The sequence below is a fragment of the Sparus aurata genome, chromosome 4 (genome assembly GCF_900880675.1).
Source record: "Sparus aurata chromosome 4, fSpaAur1.1, whole genome shotgun sequence".
Taxonomy (NCBI): Eukaryota; Metazoa; Chordata; class Actinopteri; order Spariformes; family Sparidae; genus Sparus; species Sparus aurata.
The window spans coordinates 15,138,950-15,157,990 of NC_044190.1; positions in this window are offsets into that span (position 1 = coordinate 15,138,950).

Sequence of the window (19,041 nt, forward strand, 5' to 3'; positions counted from 1 at the left end):
TGCCAAAATGCAGTTCTTTGGGATAACATGTTTCTTTTTCGTATCTTAAACCAGCCTACATAGTAATAGTAATATTACATAATATTCGATATACATTCTTGTCTGATCTTGTGAATATAATAATGGTAATATGTTTACATTTTCATGAGCCCTCTGAACTCGAGACCTGTGTAACTAGGGCCAGCTGAACTGGAGCCAATATTTAAAATTCTACCATAGCATTTTGAGTGTGACACAGGGCTGGACTGGGACAAAAAATCAGCCCTGGCATTTTTGGCTTAGACCGGCCCCTCATAATTAGTGGAGCACAACTGAAAAAAAACCCATAACTTTTTGCCTTTAGGCTTATTAGAAATGTACAGTTTATTATTACTTTAGAAGTCTATCAAATAACCATTGTGGAAAGCAAATAAGTACATTTACTCAACACATAGTTGAGTAAAGGTATATTCTATTTCAAGCATGATGTATCATTGGCATCCTAGATGTCAGAAGTTTAGCGTCTATTGTTAACTCTACTCTTGTCTGCTCTGAGTAGTTCAATTGATTATTTTATCCTTTTTATTGAAATCATCTCTAATATGTATTTTCTGAATGTCCCTGATATAGCAGCTCAATTCTAGCTCTTCAGGTTAAAAGGTGCTCCCTTTAAAAAGCTATAAAATTGTTATATCAGGCTAAAAACAGGGCTGCTTTATGAACTCATGCAAAGCAACTTGTCTTAAAAGCAGTTGACAGTCCTACTCTTGTTCTATGTGGGCAAACCTTTTGCTAATAATACTTTTATACTTTTTTTTTACACTTACTTTAGTAATGCTTAAATTGCAAAGCTTTTACTAATCATTTAGCAGTTTTAAAATCTGTTTTTTAAAACATGTTTAACCACAGCATAGAGGGTTGCTACTCATTCAAATGACTATGCAGCCTTTCAACACACCTTTAACCTAAATATCTAAAATGCTATGAGGGAGCCTAAAATAGACACTTAATGCTCATCCGACACTTCTCAGCATTGACCGTTTGCTGTTTTATCAGAATAAGGTGCCGTGGCTGCCAGATTTTGAGAAGTATGCAACACCAATTAATATCGATACTAATCAATCGCCATTGCTCATCATTATCATGTAATTAGAGTTCTCAACGGGCCTGAAAATTACAGTCCGAACCCGACACAGCGCTACACACCCGCATGAATTGTCTGCCGCCACCCCCGTTAACTCGGCCAGAGCCCGCGGGTCCGGTCGGGTTTGTCGGGTCGGGTTGAGAGCTCTTCATGTAATAGAGCTAACGTTCCCTCCATCACCTCACAGTCCCTGTATTAACGTTACTACCTGCTTACCGGCTGTACTACACTGTCCCTGTCAGTCAGCTTCTCTGGCTGCTCCTCTCCTGCCCGCTGCTGCTGTCTTCACCTTCAACCTGCTGTTACTGGATCATTGCTGTCTCAGATGACGTGGAGACTACAGCAGCCCCTCCAGCGAACATGTCTGTAATTTTAGTACATTTTGCAGCATCTACAGTGAGATTCTTCTCTTAGCACGCAACTTCTCCACACCCAATTTCTTTCTCTTTGGTTGCTCCATGTTGTCAGTCCTCGTGCTCAACACTTTCAAACTAGCAGAAGTTGCAGGAGACAGCGCAGGGAGGGGTGGGGCCGCCTTCGTACCATATCCTGATTGGCTCAGTTCACTGTCTATATTGAAGACGGACCAATGGGCCGCCCCCTCTAAATTGTGCACTTAGAACAAAAAAAATGAGGGCTGAGAGAGATTGGATTAGCCCAATGTCCTTCAAGAAAATCAACCAATGGGCCATCACGGTCGATAAAAATGATTTATAATAAAACTTTTGGATTAAATTATGAAAGCCCGGCCCATGAATGTGCGCCGGCCCACCGGGCATTGCCCGGTATGCCAGATGGCCAGTCCATGCCTGGTGTGACAAACAGTATAGACATACACATGTAAAATGTTTGTACACTCAATTATATCAGCTACATTAAGGAGATCAGAGACTGAAGTGATGTCTGTGCCACTGACACTCGAACATGCTTTATTCCTATCTTTCAGAAGTATCACTTTCTTTCAAGCAGAAAACACCTGCATTTGCTTTGTGTCCATAATTTCTTTACAAAATTAAATGCTTAATAATCTTCCTGCAAACTAAAAAGGAACATGAACGTTTCCCTTGATTATTCGTCTCCTCTTCATCCTCTTCATCCATAAAGAAAGCAGTTAATAAAATAAAGGTTGGAGAAGGCAGAAAACAGTGAAATAAGAAAAGCCCACAGCAGGCAACATACCCCATTCCCTGATCCCTGGTAAGTCCTCAGCTTCCTCTAGAAGGAAACAGATTGTGGTTCTTATAGGGACAATAACAATAATGACAAGATGTAAAAAAGATCAGTAGCTGATTTTAAGTATACTAGTTTAATGAAAATGGAGAATTTTTCAGAGTTATTCAACACAGTATTTCATTAATTAAACATCAGTTGATCTTTCCTTCAGATTACTCAGATGATAGGCTATTAGATTGTCTAATGCTTATGAATGGCATCTTTTTAAATCTGCTTAAATCACAGCATTTACTGATTTGTTAAACCTGCTATACTTTAGGCTTGCTACTTAGCATGTAATAACTATCACAAAAGCATAACAAAACACTGACAAATAAGTCACATTAATGTAAAACTCAGAAAAGGATATTTGAAGTCTAGGTTTATATTCATGAAATGTATGTGAAAACTCTGCACAATATTTGCCCCCTTCATACCGACCCTAAAGTACGTCGACCTACCAGGAAAACGCTCTGTACTACCAGATTACCAGTCCAGCCCTGCTGTAAGATAATTAGCAAAAGCTAATAACTAATAACAAAGCTCATAACTTGGTGTATCATCAAGGTGTAGAATGCAAATACATACAGAGCATAACATATTTTAGAATAAATTGACATTACTTCCTTCCTTGTCTGTCACATATATTGCAAAGTAGCACGTAACAAAATAATTAAAAAAAAACTTGCCTACCTCCATTTTGCCAACTGTATTGCTTTTTCTCTCTCAGACGCACATTCTTCTTCTTCAATGTGGGGCAAGTGGGCGGGGTCAAACATTTAAAGTGAAACTCGTGCCAAAAAGAAACCAAGATTTTATTTGTGATTGAATATGAGTCAAACCTTTGTGTAAAAGCATAATTACGAGGAAAGAGGCACTTTTAAGATTAACCACAGTTTTGTTTTCAGGCAAGCTAATTTTCAAAAAGGAAAAAAGTCTTTTTGGCCCCCAGTACATTACGTGACGATGTAATTACACAGTTTGGCCTCTATGAAAACTGGCTTCAAGGTCTGGCACTAATTTGGGGGGCCTTAACCCTAAAATAAAAAACCCTGAACTAATTATAGGTCCATGGCCTGAACTGAGTACACAGCCAATTTACCCACTCACAATGTAGGCTACATGATAGCCAACAGCACCAAACAGCCTAAGCTACATTTACTTGCCTTAATGTATTGAAGAAGGGAGTTAGAGCATCTCGAAGAATAGCTGCCAACACTTGCTAGCACAAGAAAACTTGGATGAGGCTTGAAATGGTCTTAGAGGCATCCAAAATTAAGGCCAAAAAAACAATCGTGCAGTCGCAGCAAGGGGGAAAACACAAACACCTAAGTCCTTCAGAATTTCTCCTGATGGTTGCAGGTGTGTAGTGACGCAGCAGGAAAGAGGTGGTGAGTGGGCGGAGCTACTAACAGACAGCACAATGTCAATGTCACCAGGCCTGTTGTCTTTAGTACATAAATGCCAGAAGAAATGTTCTTTCTGTCAATATTTGAGCTTTCCACTCAGTTTGTATTTTTTTATTAAATACTTAATAATTCTAATACAGATGGTGAAGCATAAGTTATGATGCTAGTTCATTCAGTATTCATATCTATTCTCATCAAAAAGGAATTTAGCTACTGTAATCATTAGAGAGCCAAAGTCACGTCCCTTCCGGTGGACCCAATGGGACCTTATTTTGGAAAAACTTTGTATGGTAGTGAATGGAGGGAGAAAAGCCATTTTTTGATGTCACTTGCATTTTGAAATGTTAGTCAACCAAGGAAGCGGCAGTTTATTGTAAATAAAGCAAAAATACAATCTAGTTTTGTGTTAAACCGCTCAGTGAACTACATCGTCTCATTCAGCATATGTCACCATCACCACCAACACCAAAAAGTTGAAAATCAGCATAAACCTGTTAATTTTGCCAACTGCAGTTATGTGAAAGGGTAGCTCATAATCTCTGTCAGCAAGCTATTGTACAGGAGCAGCTCTGCAAAGTTTAAGTTACGGGTTTTGGTGAATGTTCAACGAGACAACGTCTCTAATGCGACCATTGGCTGTGTAGTCTTTATAATAACATGCTTTTACACACTTATATTTCTTCAGTTTTATGTCAAACAGTGAATTTCTTGAAAATTATCATTTAAATTGACAAACATCATATGCACAATCCATAGGACAATTCAAGCGGGATCATAAAATTATTTGTCTTTCTCCGTTGACCACCAAACAAAGTTTTTCTGAAATAGGGTCACATGGAGTAAACCTGAAGGGGCGTGACTTTGGTTCTTTATACAGAGCCATTAAAATAATGCAATTATTGATGTTCCCTTAAAGGAGAACTTCGGTCGATTTAAACATGCAGTTTCATTGCTCAAGCTACCCTTGACTTGCGAGTACCGAAGACGCGAACAAATTTGGTCCAGCCATTACAGAGCTCCGTGAACGGAGATGTAGCATTGAACGCTAACAGCATGGGGTCAGAACTTTACACTGTGTTTTAAGCGTCTTAACATGCTCCACATCTCACAACAGAAGTTATGCAACATCAGCAGACACCTTAGCACACAGCACTGTAGCGTGTATGACTCAAAATGAATAAAAAAGTAGTTAAAACAGTGTGTTTGTGCAAGGAGCTACTTACCTGTTTGTTGACATCCGTGTGTTCCGGTAGCTAGACCAAACTAGCATCTATCGAGTGTGCACTTAACAGGCTAAACAGGCTATTGTAAGGCTCATGGCTCATGACAGGCTGTAACATGGACATGGACATTATGAACATAAACACGAAAATGCTGGAATACGTTTCCGTCTCCGCCAGTGAGGGAGTAAGTGCACGCTCGATGGATTGACTAGTTTGGTCTAGCTACCGGAACACACGGATGTCAACAAACAGGTAAGTAGCTCCTTGCACAAACACACTGTTTTAACTACTTTTTTATTCAGTTTGAGTCATACACGCTACAGTGCTGTGTGCTAAGGTGTCTGCTGATGTTGCATAACTTTTGGTGTGAGATGTGGAGCATGTTAAGACGCTTAAAACACAGTGTGAAGTTCTGACCCCATGCTGTTAGCGTTCAATGCTACATCTCCGTTCACGGAGCTCTGTAATGGCTGGACCAAATTTGTTCGCGTCTTCGGTACTGGCAAGTCAAGGGTAGCTTGAGCAATGAAGCTGCATGTTTAAATCGACCGAAGTTCTCCTTTAAATACTGACTTTCTGAGCAAAAATTCACTCAGCCCACTGGGATCATGTTATGAAATATAATTGATAATTAGGGATCCTGCATAAATAATGAACATTTGTCCTCACAAAAAATAAATCACATAAACAGCATTGAATAAATAATTAAAAAAAAAAGAATAGTTTATTTTCATCCATCAGGCAAAATTTAGATTTATGGAGGTTCACCTTTGGCTTTGTTCTATATGAAACCTGAGTTTTCAGACTCTCCCTCAAAACATCTTTCTTTTTTTTTTTTTTTTTCATTTTAGCAAGGATGGGGTTCCAAAAATCTGGATAATGTTCACTCCTTTTACAATCTACTGCACATAAGCTTTTTAGAATGTGTCTGTTTTCCTAAGTTCCTGTACATAACTTTGCACCAGAGGTTGCCTTTTTGTCCCCTGACTCTAGTGGGTATTGTGTTTTCATGTCATGTGACCTCATAAATGTGGAGATGTTTTTGCAGCCTCGACAAATTTATAGTAGACTGTGTGAGCCGATCAGGATCAAGATAATCAGTATAAGGTATAAAATCAGTATAAAACAAGACAATTCAACAGCACTATAAGATACGGCCGAAACAACCATAAATTAAACCATTTTGCAACAGTTTAAATGAAAACTGAACATTACAACAGCGAAAGTAGGATTTATTGCAGGGCTCTTGCATTAGACTGCATTAGTTTTAGCTTAATAAAATAGTAAATGAGAGTATGTCTAGTGACGGTCATGACCTCTTTTCTTTTAAGTCTTTGCTAAAAGGAAAACTATTCTCAGTGGGAAGGATTTGACATGTATACAAAGTATAAAATCCTGTAGTACAAAAAAAAAATGTTAAAGGTATGTAACATCTTACTTCCCTTGTACCATTATATAACTGTCCTGTCTTCTTTGTTTTTAAACACATTAAATAGTAAGTAGTAAGTGAAGTAATGAGAAGCAAATCTGTAATTTATTCACGTGGAATATCTTTGTCAGACTCCACAGTTTATAATGTATCACAGTCACTCTGCAACAATACTTGTTTTTTTTTCCTGCGTGGCAAATAGAGTAATACTATGATTTCCTTACAGCTTGTCTGATAGGCAACAAACAGGGGATATTTGAAAATAAAACCTTGCAAAACAGCATTGCAAAACCATTTTGCCTAATGTCATTGCTATTTGATATCGCAGTTTTCTTTTTGATTTGTTACTGCACTGTGCAAAATGAGATCCCATCAAAGCCAGATGAGTACACATTAACTCCACAGGAAGGCTCATCTCGGTAAAACGTGTTTGAGCACATAATGCAGTCACAAAGAGGACAGAAGAAATTAAAATTAAAGTCTTTACCCACACAAATTTGAGCAGAATTTTTAATTTCCATTGAGTGACCTTTTCAACTCTGAGGGAAGCCACTTCTAAAAGGAACATTGAATAGATTCTTAAATAGCCAGACAGCCAACAAAGACTGCCTTTTAATCCTCAAAAAATCCTGCATATTGAGTTATGTAAATGTTAACTCGTGAACCTTCATTATGTGGACATAATGGCATTTTCTAAGGGCACTAAAAGTCTGCAAATAGGGGACATCTTAGTCACTAGTCTCAAACATAGATTTACCAAAGAGGATTTGGGGCTATGTAAAAGCCAATTATGCACTTACTTGTATGTGTTGAATAATTTATGTCACCACATGCCTTATATATGTTCTACATAACTGGAAAGGTGATAAATATATTGTGCACAAGATTTAATAATTCATGCTCTTGCACAAAATATCACCTCCATGCCTTGTAGTTTTGGCTGCTTCTTGAACACAAAGTTGTGATATTTAAATCCATTGAACATATTGAAAGACAGGATAACAGACCGTATTGCTGTAAAAACCTGATCTGCAGATTTCATTTATTTGATAAAAACTCAGCTTCATACGTGTTTTTTGCATCATCTAAGACATTAGAAGGAAATATAGGAAAATATATAACATGATTTTAAAGGAGTACAAATTGCTGAATTGCATGCATAAATGATTCACTGAAAAGAAATTATTCAATTATGCATACATTTATTTTTACCCCTTCCAGGCCCAGTAATATTCTGATATACAGTAATTTAAGTCTGAAGTCATACAATAGTCTTTTGTGTATCATTTGTAATGAATTAATTATATGTCAACTAAATGTTATCATTCTTTCCTATATATAGTATCTATATTGTATAACATGAGAGGGGGCCATAAGATGGTCTGATGCGCAAAAGTAAAGGTGGAAGTTGAAAGTCTGTGAATTGGATCAAAACCAACTTTTAACCCTATGAATTATGGTATTTAATATGAATGGTATGTAACATGGGATAGACCATCAAAGTGGTGTTTGATCAGCCTGACATGTACATTTTGGATGAGATTCCATTGGCCTGATCTTGTGATATATCTTTCATGCCTCCACATGAGTAAACTGGTTTAATCCACTGGAAAGTTGCATCTTATGCCTCTCAGAGCTGCAATGATTTGTCAAGCATTTATCCACCTTTTACGTTTTGATTATCGATTAATTAGCTTCTGTCATTTATTTAGGAAAGACAAAGTCAAAATTCTCTGTTTCCATGTTCTGGTGTCTATAATTCTCTGTGAAGGTAATCTGAAAATCTTTGGGCCGTGGACGGAACAAGACATGTAAGGACACTGATCGAGAACATTTCGCCGTTTCCTGACGTTACAGCACAAACAACTAATGCATTATTCGAGAAAAAGAGATTAATTGACATCAGTTGTCGATGAAAAACAATGTTTAGTAATGTAACAGATAAGGTGACCTCTTATCTAAGACTACAGGAAAATAGCTACTGTTAGCTGCAAAATGTTTCATGTGGTTTCATTTAATGTTCTCATGTCGGTCCGGATGGTAACTATAGACTTTTCTATCTTTTCTGTTGATACAATTTTGTCTCTGCGTGAACATGTGTAAGGACAGACTAAGGGGCTAGAGCTCCATTTATGCTATGCTGGTATTATTCTGCTCTGAAGCCTCACATGTCTCTGATGACTCTCAGCCTCGGCTGAACCTTCTCAGCCTTGTCTCCACTTTGCTCATCCCCATTTGCCATGATTCAGTAAGAAAAAGATACACAAGACTACTTTCATAATTTAGATACAGAGTTCTCACTTACACAGCATCCACTGAAACCAAAGCAAATGAGTCTATATCACCCCTCCCCAACCCCACAGCTGCTGTTTATTTAATTGTATCACATCCCCATACTAATTAAAATCCTGTTGGAGAATTTTGCCTTTAGGTCTCATGAGTTGGACTGATTCTTGGTTTTAGATTTGTGGTTAGGAAGTATCAACCAATGAAAAGAAAACAAATGTCCACGCTTTGAACATTAAGCATCAATTGGGTGTGTAAAGTAAAGCAGCAACCTGTTTTTGGGATTTCTTCTTCTTGGCATCGGTTTCTTTAATTTTTCTGCCGTAAGCTGAGTGGAGCAGAGAGCTGTAACGAGTAACACAAAGTCAGGAAGGGTCGTTTGCGAAATTTCACGCCTGCAGCTGGGTTGGGTTGCCAGGTACCACTACCCATATCCCACAAGACACTGAGACAATCCCATTTGATTATATCGCTATTAAATCAGGAGGTTAGTGGGAGAATTACTAGTCCGGAACACAAAAGTAGAAAGGTAAGAAATAGCTACATTTTCACACGTTGTTGAAGAAAGTCAGCCTGTGTTGTCGACCTTTACACTTCGTAACCACGATGAATTTGATGTGTTTGTGATACATTTTCCTAACTGAATAGATTTCTTTCTTTTCTCTTAACTGATGGTAATGACACTCCTGCTCTCTCGCTGTCTATGGTGCCAGAACAGACAAGATGACAGGTGCTCTAAGGTGTGTCATGCATTCGATGCAAACAGGCATTGTGCTGGAGCTATATGTCTTTTGATACAGTTTTCAATAGCGTGGTTAGTCCTTGGTGTCATGTCACATTGCCAACCTTGGCTTTTGCTGAAACACCCCCCCCCCCCCCCCCCCCATCCGTAGCACCTCGGATTATCAGAGATTTAGTAAAGGTTGGGCCTGTGATCCACTTATAGACATAATCCAATTAGTTTAGCAGTTTGAAATAAAAGGATCGCAATGAAAACACAGTGATTCACTGTGACTCTGTGACTGTGACTCAGTCCTTCGTTCTCTAATTGTCACAATGTCTATTTGTGTTTATTAATTTTGTACATTTTTTTGCTTTTTTTTTTGCATTTGCATTTGCTGTCATTAGCCTCTACTGTCATTTCGGATACTCGCTGTTTCCCCCACCTGTCCTGCTGTTGCCCTCAGTGTGTTCCTGCGCCGCCTAGCCACCTGTTTCCAGTCCCTCGTTGTCTCCCTTGCATACAGTACCAGCCCTTTCTTGCCAATTGTTTGCAAAATCATCTAGTGCCTGTTCCTGACCACAGCTTGTTTGCAGTTCTGCCTGCCTGTCTCTTGCTTGCTTAGTTTGCCCTGTTTGACTGATTACCTGTTGCCGAACTCAGCTTTGAGCGCTTACCGGGTAAATGATTGATTGCTTTCAACTGCTCGGCCTCTGAGTCCTTCTTGTGAGTCCGCATCTCTGTGTTTTCGAGCTGTAACACTTACTGCAGTTTCTCCCTGAAGCTATCTCATACAAACAATCACTGCTCTTGCCTTCTCCCTGTCTTCTCTTTTCAAAAAATGCTTGGTTCATGTTTTTTTTTTTTCCACTTCTATTTTCCACTATTCATTATAAATAGCGCTCCCATTCCTTTGTTGCCATCCGGCTCTTCTTTGCACTGGCTCTCACTTTCCTTTCCGCAGTCGCTCATCTCCCATTCAAGACAGGACAGTGCTGTGTGATGTCAGGATAGGAAGGGACTGCTTCTGCTCCATAGCACAAGACAAGACAAAAACCCACACAATGCACATCTCAGAGAGCCGAGCATGTTGACTGGGCTTGCAGAGGACTGAGGCCCAGAGTCTTACACATTTTCTTTGCCAAAGCTGTGGAGGCATTGTTTCCCTCTTTTTCTGTCTGAAAAAGGAGACGGCCCAATGAGCTGCAATCTGTGTCAAACTGAGGGTGAACATGATGCCCGCAAACGCATCTTAAGAGAATGTTATCTTTATGGTTACGGCATATCTTGTTTCATTTACATCGAGAGAATATTGATTTGATTACCTCGCTGCCCTCAGTCAACAGTGCGAGCAAATTTAATGTCACATCAGTGGGAACAGAGTGCACCATTGCCTGGACAAAGCATATGATCGTATTTTTCTAAATCTCTCAGATCACTGGCGAATTCTGAAAAAGGCCGGCAATAATGTTACCGGAACTGCGCTCGCATTTAGTTCAGCACACCAAGCTCCACTCAACAGACTGAGCAATTTGCTGTACCTGTTGGATTGTCTGGACTGACTCTTAGTCACTGTTTTTTTCTTCTGCTACTCTGCTACAAAGCTGAATTGTTCCAGGCAAGTTAAAACAGTAAATAATATAATATGATTACATAATTGTCCAGCTGATGCAACTGGTTCCCAACTCATCTTGATTAATGCTGACCCCCAGAGTTTATACTTTTCACCTTGCCTTGGTTCTGTAGAAGTGTACTCTAGTCTCTGGGGGTGCCAGACCATCGTGACATCACTGTTGGGTGGGGTTTTCAGGTGAAAAGGTTTGAAGATTTCTAGCCCTCCTCCTTTCACAAACCAATCTGAGAAGTCGTCCTTGGAAAGTGTTTGGAAAAAAGAAGGCACTTTCGAAAAGATACCTGGCAGGACGAACCACCTCTCTGTCACGTGGTCTTCACTTCAACCAATCAGATGACCAGTAGGAGACGATGTTCACAGAGCCAGTTGGTAAATCAGACTCTTGCCTTCAGTATTATCATTTGCCCGTCTGTCAATGAAATAAGTATGTAGCCGCATGTGCACTAATGTCCTCTGCAGCCACAATTTAACTCACTTCTCTTTGCTCCTGAAGCCTGGCAAGATGGATTTGCAAGCTCACATGTTCACAATTCTGCAAAATACAGCTGTGACACACTGCTTCTCAGTTTGATATTTAGTTACTCTGTCAGTTGCTTTTTAGTCATGCTAGTCCCACGGCTCCAGGGATGGCAACATTGAGTAATCCATCCATTCATCTCTTTGTCCCTGAGCTCAAGTCCTTCATCCCGAGTAATATACCCAGTCTCCATTACTATTTCCATGACACTTGTTCTAGACTTTTGTGGTCTCCATGATTTTGATGATGCTATGACCTTTTCTAGAACCATCAACATGTTTAAATTTACATTCATACAGCACTTCAGTTAATTAAACCTGCTTTCATTTTTTGTTTGTTTTTGGTTTATTCGGTCACCTGATGGGTACGGAAAAAAACTCCCCTGTGAGAAACATTATCTTTTGTGTTTCTGGCTATGTCATTAAGTCCAATTTTCACATTATTTTCAGGTCTTGTTTATACTTAACCGCAACAAAAAACAAGTGGATATCTGTCTGCTCAACGGCTAATTTGGCAAATCTTTCACATTACATAGGGGAGACTGGGGTAAGATGAGCAATTTTTCATATTTAGGATCACTACATCAAGGCAATCATAGTTTTGTCGCTAACTAATATATTTGCATATATTTCAGGATGTTGTGCATCCATTCAAACAAACAGAATGAGTGTAAACATAACTGTCTCGATAATATAGCATGTCCAAAAAAAAAGTGGTCTTGTGGCACAACATGAGCTGTAGGCCTCCTGAAGGTGGGGGACCCTCCACCCCACCTCCACCCTACCCCTCCCTCACCTTCTCCCTCCCTAAATAACAGTCACTTCTTCACATTCATGTGTATTTATATTTATCATACACTATTCAACAGGTACAATAACTGTTTTATTATTATTGCATGTTACTGCTAAACAACTGTTCCGTAAAAAAACATTTTAAGATGAGAATGCCTTAAAGTGCGCTTGGGAAGACAACATTAACAGCTGTGTTTTTGGAAAGAAAACACTAGAACTGAATTCTTGGTCCAGAATCATAGTTTCTTGGTGTCCTTGCTGACAGTAAGGTCATTATGGACTAGTAACACATTTGAATAATCTGAACTGAAACTCTCATCCTCTCATCATCCTTTCTTCCTCTTTCTATCCTCTCTTCTCCATCTTTGTTAAACTCCTCCCTCCACCTTCTTCTCGTTCCATCTATCCCCATCTCTCCCTCGATCCATCCAATCCCACCTCTGCTGGGTGGCTCAACATACCCCCGAGCCACCATTTTGACTTTATTAGTCCCCACAGCTAAAATGGTGCACTTGTATGCTAGGTTTATGACCTCATGTTGTAGCTCATAGACACCACAACTGATGTATAAAACTGATTTAAAATGATCTATTTTGGTTTAAACACAATTCTCATGAAAGTCATGATAGACTAAATTCACTTTCAAGAGTGAAAAATGTTTTTTTGGAAATACATGTCTAACCACTTTACCCATGTGGTTCTTACCTTCACAGACTCAATGAAATGATGCCTTCCTCCTAAATATTTGGTCACATGATCAATATTTTTTACTATTCCCCAGCAACAAGGGGTGGCTCAACTTACCCTTTTGCTCAACTTACCCCAGTCTCCCCTACTTGATTTGTTGTTGCTATGAAAATATTGTATGCTGCAGCTTTAAAGATACCTTAAAACATTGTCTAATTGTGTTCCTACGCCTTACAATTAACCTTAGAAAATATGCTAAGTGTTACCAAGCAGCCTTTATAGCTCATCAGCAACAACTGTATTTACAGCTGGTGTGAGTCCTCTGTCCAAGTTCATGCTTGTTCCCTTCAGCCACAGTGCTGCTTCATACTCGAAACTCACAGCCAATACAAAAACATATGTTTAGTGAGAAAAAGAAACACATTAAAGACCTCCAGGTCTGACAAGCTGAATAGATGAAATGTCCTTAAGTGGCCACTGTGCAGCTCCAAAGCTGTTATATTTCAATAACAACTCTATCACATTATCTAACTGTGCAAAGTGCCCTGTATTCATCCATTTTAGTATTTGTGCAGTGATTCACAGACTTGAAAACCTTCATATTTCTCCACTTCTGAGCCCCGGTAGTGCACCTGCTCACATCTAAGCTTTGACCAACACACTGAGAGGCTAACATAGAGGCCATTCTTTCATCCTGGAAATCTGGCAATAATTAGATTAGTTGTGTCTTTTAAAGACACGGACTAATGCTTTTATGTCATTTTGATCTGATTAATCTCGTTGCTCCGCAGTAAGTAGGTAATGCAACACTGGTAATATTACTGCTAATAACTGCTTGTTAGACTGCTTAGATTAGATTTTAATATGTGACTGATCACTTTTATAGCCCGAAATGATGTGGCTCCTATATCTTCCATACTGTTTTCCTTTTAGCTACTTCTGACCATGAGCTTGTGCATGGCCTGAATTCTCCAGACTGTTTATAGATACACAGAGTGCAGGGTTTATCACACGCTGTGATATTTTGAGCATCACATAAATACATGGCATCAGATGTTGGGATAGTCCAGTGGACATGAAGAATACGTGACAAGAATGCAAAAAAGCAGCAGTAATTGGGGCCATTTTGTTCCCTTTGTATGAACACGACTTTCTGTTGTGAAAACACACACAGCTAAGTGCTGTCATACAACATTATATATTTTCTCCCTCCATCTTTTCATCATGTCTGTGGGAATCATATTTTGTTCAACTGTATTTCAGAACACAATGCCCAAGCTATATATAGCACTGGTTTGAAAAAGCAAAGCAATGACAGTCTTCTCTGCTGCAGCTGCTATCATCATTACCGCAGGGTGCCAGTTTTACAATATGAGTCGATCAATGACGACAGAAGACAATTTCTGCAGCTCTGTGTCTCAAGCTGGCTTTTCTGAGCTTTGCGGGGTGTTCACGTATTAAATGATCCATCATAATCAAAATCTCCGGTAACGCTTTTCCATTCATCTATTTTTCTATCAGCTATATCTATGGAGCCAGAACGGTGACTTTAAAATTTGGCATCCAAAAAAAAAATTGGCATTGAAAACAAAACCAGTACTGAAAAAAGAAACATTGTCATTGAAACATTTGTATTGAAAACAGTTGTATTGGCATTGAAACAAGTATTGGCACTGAAAAAAGAAAGTAATTCAAATAATTCAAATCCGAAAATCTTATAAATTTATTTTATTTGGATTTTTTTGTATTTTTCAATGACAATCTTCAGATTTTTTCTTCATGTCACTTTTTTTTCAGTGACAGATTTTTTTTACAATGTCAGTTTTTTTTCAGTGTCACTGATTTTCAGTTTCAACTTTCTGTCACTGTTTTGGCGTCGAGAGGGAGGGGCCTGAGGGGAGGGGCAAGTACAGCGTGATTTGCATATCATTTGAGAAGGTAATGGCAGCAGCCTGCGGGAAGGCGGGGCTGGACGGTCCAGCCACAATACTGTTGTAGCCGGCCGTCTCTGGGCAACACAGAGTCCAACTACCTCGCAGACTTTTCTTCAAGCTCTCTCCTGATGTGTCCAAGTCTCTGTGTATCTGGTTCTGTCCCGCAGCTCCCGAGCCCCACTCCTATATGCGAATGGAGTGTGGTGGTAGTACCGGGGCGCCGAGCACAGAGCATTAGCCACAGTTAGACAGTAGAACAGCCTGTTGCTCCGAGCCGGGGCTGCAGCGCCGACAGCAGCACTCTGGTCTGCTCCCCGAGCTCTGTGCCACCGCACTGCTACCGGAGACCAGAGACCAGAGCTCCCCTATAAACTCAGTTCATGTGAATAATATCACTATTCCAACAATGACTCTTTTGAGTCGAAGCGAATAAACTCAACAAGTCAGTGTGCGGGGAAAGTCAGCTGTGATTGTGCTACTGTGGTTCATAGTAAAGTACAACAGACGGCTGTAATCAAGTAACAGACACATATTTTCATAACTGACTGACTTTTCTCCAAGCACTCTCTTTTATTGTTCGGTCTCTGTATGCGTGTACAGCGGTACGGTGGCACAGAGCTCGGGGAGCAGATGGAGCGCTGCAGTCGGCGCTGCAGCCCTGGCTCGGAGCGACACAGCTGGGGCTAATGCTCGTTAGCTCCGTACTACTACCACACTCCATACGCATATAGATACCGGAGCTCGGGAGCTCTGGTCTGCGGTAGCGGTGCGGTGGCACAGAGCTCGGAGAGCAGACCAGAGTGCTGCTATCGGCGCTGCAGCCCCGGCTCAGAGCAACAGGCTGTTCTACTGTTGTGCTAACTGGGGCTAATGCTCTGTGCTCGGCGCCCCGGTACTACCACCACACTCCATACGCATATAGAGACCAGAGCTCGGGAGCTGCGGGACAGAACCAGATACACAGAGACTTGGACACATCAGGAGAGAGCTTGAAGAAAAGTCCGTGAGGTAGTTGGACTCTGTGTTGCCCAGAGACGGCTGGCACACGGGCCCTAACATGGTGTATTATGGCTGGACCGTCCAGCCCCGCCTTCCCGCAGGCTGCTGCCATTACCTTCTCAAATGATATGCAAACCGCGCTCTACTTGCCCCTCCCCTCAGGCCCCTCCCTCTCGACGCCAAAACAGTGACAGAAAGTTGAAACTGAAAATCAGTGACACTGAAAAAAAATTGACATTGTAAAAAAAATCTGTCACTGAAAAAAGTGACATGAAGAAAAAATCTGAAGATTGTCATTGAAAAATACAAAAAATCCAAATAAAATAAAATGATAAGATTTTCGGATTTGAATTTTTTGAATTACTTTCTTTTTTCAGTGCCAATACTTGTTTCAATGCCAATACAACTGTTTTCGATACAAATGTTTCAATGACAATGTTTCTTTTTTCAGTACTGGTTTTGTTTTCAATGCCAATTTTTTTTTTGGATGCCAAATTTTAAAGTCACCGTTCTGGCTCCATATATATCTTTTTCAGGGAAAACCCAGATTTGCAATTTTTGTTCTATGTGAGAGGGGACAATGCAAGAATACAGTTGTTTTCCGAGGGAATATCCGGAAATTACAACTGTCAAACAGTTGCAGTTTTAACAGCTGTTTGATTGACATCAACTCCGTGATTCGACCTGTGAAAAAGATTTACGGTTTTTATAAGCCTCCTTTTGGGAGACACTTATTCCAAATTTGGTCTCAGCAATCATTACTGTATATGTTTATGCACTTCCCCCTTCAAATGCACTTCACACTGAGCGAAGAAGTACAGACAAGTTTGTCAAGGATTTTTCATTGGGGCAAGTTGCTGGTGCACTTTAGCCATCAAATCACTTTAGAAAACCATAACTACAGTCCATCATTCAGTACTTCAGACTTACCTACCCCATTTCAGGCACTCAGCCTGAAGCACCTTATGTTCCTACTGGAGATGTATGTCCTAAAAAAAAAAAAAAAGGTAAATAATTTTCTAATAAAGCTGGGCACTGTAGATTTTAATCAATGTTACTCAGACAGGAGTGAAGTAAGCCTTTTGTTGTAGACCATTTTCAGCAGTGGATTAATGAACAATTGCTGCTCTGGTGAGTATCTGCAGCGGCAGGACCGTGTATGAGGAATTGAATGAAAATAAAATACAGCACTCATTTGCTCATGAACAGATAATTAAGGGCATATACAGTACACTACAGGGATATGAGAAACCGTTCCTACAATACTTGAGTGAACTCCTTCACATTATCTTCGGAGTGAGGCCATATTTTTCAGACGTGACCTCCCAGAGGCTACGTCTCCCAGATGACCAATTTAGGCGCACTGCCACTGTAAGCCAGCATTTGACGGTCTTAGAGGGAAAAGGGCTGGTAGGCTCGAGTGATGTGCAAATGTGATATTTGTAATAACAACTGCCAGATACAGAGGAGGTGAGAGCTGATCAGCGCGCTCACAACAGTAAGTCATCAGGGCTGTCAGTCCTTGCGTCAAGCATGGGCGGAAATGTAGTGTTTCAGATGATATACTTCCTTTCCTGTGCTGCCTGCACTGCACCATTTTTGTCCATGCGAACAGAAACATAAGCTTTTTCATCAACCAGAGTGTACCAAACTTATAACTAAACACATACTAACTATATCATAACCTTTATACTTTAAGCTGACCTTATACTTTAACCTCAAACTTTCACTTGACCAAAACTGTCACTGCCTGCTGACTATATTTTCATGTGTCAAAGTTGTATAACTTCCCAGATCTTGTAGCTGTCTCTAACACTTGCAGTACATGCCATCCTACACAAAATAAAATCAGTTCGAACATTATGCTTCCACAGCTTCCATCTCGCTCCTGACAGCATCATACATAAACGCAAGCTGCCCTCGCTGCTTCTCTGCAGGCCACACAGCACAGAGGCATTGGGGAGCACCGGCACCCTGAGGACACAACAGAAGAAATTACAGTTAACTCTTGGCATGTGAGTGACAAGAAAAATGATTCAGAAACAATCTGTAGCACAGACTACTTTTAAGTGCTAAAATCATTGCCGGGGAGGCTGTCAGGGAGTTGGACTGACACAACAAAGAAAGTTAAGTCACTATTTTGAAGCCTTTGTGCATTTCAGAGGGCTCAAGAAAAGTGGTAATCTGCTTCCTGTGATACGGCATGATAACCAGATGTGACAACACATCAGCATGGACCATGGGTTTACACTGCTAAGTCTCCAGCTGTGGAGTAGAAACGGGCAGTTCTTTTTGGTTTGATTTTAAGAGCAGAGTGTTAAAATCATCCCCTTTGAATTTTACACTTGACGGCAGTAGGGCACAAGGATGGTATCTGGGAAGCAGCAGAGTCCTGTCTTGTGTAGAGGGTTGTTGACACATTCTCTGCGTATAAATTCTCGTAAATCCATCACAATTGTTCATGCAGCGAGAGATCTGGCCATTGGAAAATATTACAGTGTTTGTGAGGCAGAGTATGACTGGCGACCGGGAGCACCAAGAGTATTCCCAGTGGGTGGGTGGCTGTGTAGGCCGGGCTTACAACAAATCACAAGTAACCAGGCACAGTGTGGCTGACCGGCCCCAGCAAATGGGCTGAATGCAGTTGGGTATTACACTTGTCAGCCTCTTTCTCCCAGCCAATAACCTCTGGTCCACTTTGTTCTAACTTTACCTAGATCGCTCTCCCATCTCTGTTAGGTGGTGGTCATTTGGATAAATAGTGGAACAGAGCATATGGTCAAAAAAACAGGGATAAATCATACAGTACGTGCTGAGGAAGAGAAGAGGTTTTAGTTTCCTTGAGGCTCATGCAGCCGAATGTTTTAAAATAACAAATTATTCATTTGGCTCTGTTACCAGTCAATCATCTGAACCTAGTCAGCCTGAAGGCATTGGCAACAGAGAGGAGAGAGCTGAGAGAGCAGCCCATTGAGCCCAGTGATACCAGCTCGTCAAGGTTTTCGCAGCTGAGGCCGTTAAGCAGAAGACAGTAAGGATAAGAGAGCAAGGTTAGAGTTTGGCTGGCTGGCTGCCTC